This window comes from Eriocheir sinensis, unplaced genomic scaffold, assembly GCF_024679095.1.
Source record: "Eriocheir sinensis breed Jianghai 21 unplaced genomic scaffold, ASM2467909v1 Scaffold875, whole genome shotgun sequence".
In the NCBI taxonomy this organism is placed as follows: domain Eukaryota; kingdom Metazoa; phylum Arthropoda; class Malacostraca; order Decapoda; family Varunidae; genus Eriocheir; species Eriocheir sinensis.
Window position 1 is genome coordinate 6,823 of NW_026112247.1, and position 3,411 is coordinate 10,233.

Genomic DNA, 3,411 nt, shown 5'->3' on the forward strand with positions numbered 1-3,411 from the left:
ATTATTATTTATTATTATTATTATCATTATTATCATTATTATCATTAGTCATTATCATTTTCATCATCATACTTCACGTCGCAGAACAGGTATTATGAGAACATAAACACAATGAGTCTGAGAGAGGTTGGTAGTATCTAGTAGTAGTAGTAGTAGTAGTAGTAGTAGTAGTAGAAGTAGTAGAAGCTATCTAGGGCAACTCCTGTGAACCCAACCTTACCTAACCCCAGTATCCGTGAATTTATATAACTTTTTTTCTGAAGTGTTTATCGTATTGGCACTCCCAGCGTGACTGCCAAACCTGTCCCACTGATCCACCACGGTATTAATAAGCCCATTCTTGCTAACGGTATTAGTATTAGTATTTTTAGTAGTAGTAGTGGAAGTAGTAGTAGTAGTAGTAGTAGCTGCAATTTCTCCTTCCTCAGTCTATCCCTCGGTTCTATCTTTCCTTTCTCCTTTTCCGTTGTGTATCGTGTTCTTAAGTATTTTTACCATCGCTATTATCATCTTTTATTACATTATCATTAGTACTATCATTATCACAGAAAACTTATCATAATTCTTAGTATTCTCATCAATAGTCCTATACCCCTCTTCGCTTCTCTAAAATCTAAATCAACTCAGAACGAAATTTATCATCCATTCCAGCACCTTTTATCATCTATTCCAGTACCTTTTATTATCCATTCTAGTACCCTTTACTGTCCATTCTTGTATCAATCACCCGAAGTCCCCCTCTCTATCATTCACAAGTACTGCGGTGTGTTGCTTTTCTCTCCATTTTGTATTCTATTAACTCTGTATCGGCGTCCCATTCACCATGTCACCCTTACTAACACACTCATAGCGAGCACCACGCGCCGCTCCCCGCCTCTACCTCTCTAAAGCCCCGTCACGGGACCATTATTTGTAGTACACGGCGGGCATTTTTCTCTCGGGTTAGTCCAGGCACCAAATTGTATGTGCTGCAGTCTGGGTGAGCAATGGTGGTGGTGACGATTGTGATGGTGGTGGTGGTGATGGCTGTGGAGGTAGTGGTGGTGGTGATGGTGGTTATGAAGGTAGTGGATGTGGCGGTGATGGTAGTGTGTGGTGGTGGTGGTGGTGGAGGTGGTGGTAGTAGTAGTAGTAGTAGGTAGTAGTAGTAGTAGTATAGTAGTAGTAGTAGTAGTAGTAGTAGTAGTAGCATCAGTAGTAGCAGTAGTAGTAGCAGTAGTAGTAGCAGTAGTAGCAGCAGAAGTACTAACAGTAATAACAGTAGTAGCAGCAGTAGTAGCAGTAGGAGTAGCAGTGGTAGTGGCAGTTGTAGGAATAGTAACCGTAGCAGTATTTGTAGCAGGTATTGATAAGTATTATACAAATACTAATACAAATATAAATCATTACCATACATGCAAAACACTATGACACCAATTAACTACTCCAAGTATATTCATCACGGCACATCGTCACACTCGACCATTCGTCCATTCCCTCCCTCCCTCCCCGCCACGACTCTCGTCAGTCCTCCTGCCACTACATTTTACACTCAGTCATTTTTATCGCTTCTGCACTTTTTACAGCCTTTTTTTTATTGTTTTATTACATGGTTTTATTACTACACCCTCACATTTTTTCCTTTCTCTCGCTCGTGATTTTTGTCAGGTCTGGTCATTCGTTCTTTTATCTCCACTTTTTCCCACTTCTTTTTTTCGAGGGTCCTTACATGATGTGACTCCAGTGGGGTTGTTTTTTCACTTTCATCTGTCTCATTGTATGCATGTTTTTGTTTTTGTTTTAATTTTTAGGCGCTACTTTCATCACGCTTTGTATATTTCGCTCCACGTACGTTCATTTAGCATAATATCACCACCACCATCACCACCTGAACAAGTAACTCCACCCCAACCATCCAACCATCGCCACCACGACCATCACCAGTAGCAGCACCTCCAACCCCACTCCATCAGTATCACCATCGCATAAAATCCTAGGCCAATACCATCACAATTACCATAACCATTACCGCCACCACCACCACCAGTACCATCACCACTTATCACACTTTTATCTTTCATCCCAGAAGCAGCAACAACTCTACTACCATATTGTAACAAATTATTAGTTATCATTATAATTGTTTTAGACGACATCAGTAACATATAACAGGTGTGTTCCATGATAGTTGCAAATACCTTTTGTGATTCAAGCAGATTTGTCTGACGGTGTACACACACACACACACACACACACACACACACTAAACGCATTGTCCGCCTTAATAACTATGAAGACTGACAAAAAATATTAAAACAAGCAGGACTATAAATATCAACTACTGTTGCCAGATGATCCCCGAAAGTGAAACATAGGCGAAAACTACACCATTAAAAAAGAAACTACAAACTAACTAGATACCGTGATTAACTAACGAGAAAATTAAGCCTCACGTAGCTCGTGTTGGTAAAGGAAGAACCTCGCCTCCGTAAATCCCAAAACAAAATACTCATCCTCAGCAGATGATTATCATCCCCGTATTACAAGCCGTCCCTTCCTCGGCCATTCATCATGGAGGGAGGAACACAACACAAAGAAACACAAAGGAAGAACAAACAACAGCAGACCTGCTGGTCCTTACGAGGTTGTTTGTGACAAGCTACGCTAACTATCTAATCAAAGGTGGAAGATGAAGGACAGCAAAGGCGAAGGCTCCTCCCCACCCCCCCATCCCTCCAGCCAAAGCTGGCAGGAAAGGAAAAAGAACCATGCAGCATGGAAAAACTGCATGGAATTTATGTAGGAAAGAGGAAAGAACTACCATTACTGCTACCACTAACGGGGCGATAAAAGCGGACAAGGACACCAGTATTCGAAAGAACTTAACGTTATTACGACAATGAGTAATATCTTAGTTGCTGGTTGCATTCAAAACACTTGTCTAATCTATTCATGAAGGACGTAACTGTTGTACTATCAACGACATCACAGGGTAGAGAGTTCCAAACATTAACAACTCGATTGAAGAAGAAGTGTTTAGCTTCGTGCGACGAGAATCTTTTACCACTTATCTTCAAATTGTGATTTCTTCTTGTTCTATTTGATCGATCAATTGTAAAGTAATCTTCCGCATTAATATCACTGAATCCTTTGAACATTTTAAACACTTCTATTAGATCGCTTCGCATTCTTCGTTTTGATAGGCTGAATAAATTTACTTCTTTAAGCCTTTGTTCATATGATAAATTTCTCAACCTAGGAATCATCTTTGTTACTCTTCGTTGGACCCGTTCCAACTTTTCTATGTCTTTTCTGTAGTAGGGAGACCAAAACTGTTCACAGTACTCTAGACGGGGTCGAACCAACGAATTATACAGTTTTAATATTACTTTTTCCGATTTATTATTAAAGACTCGTCCGATGAAATCAACC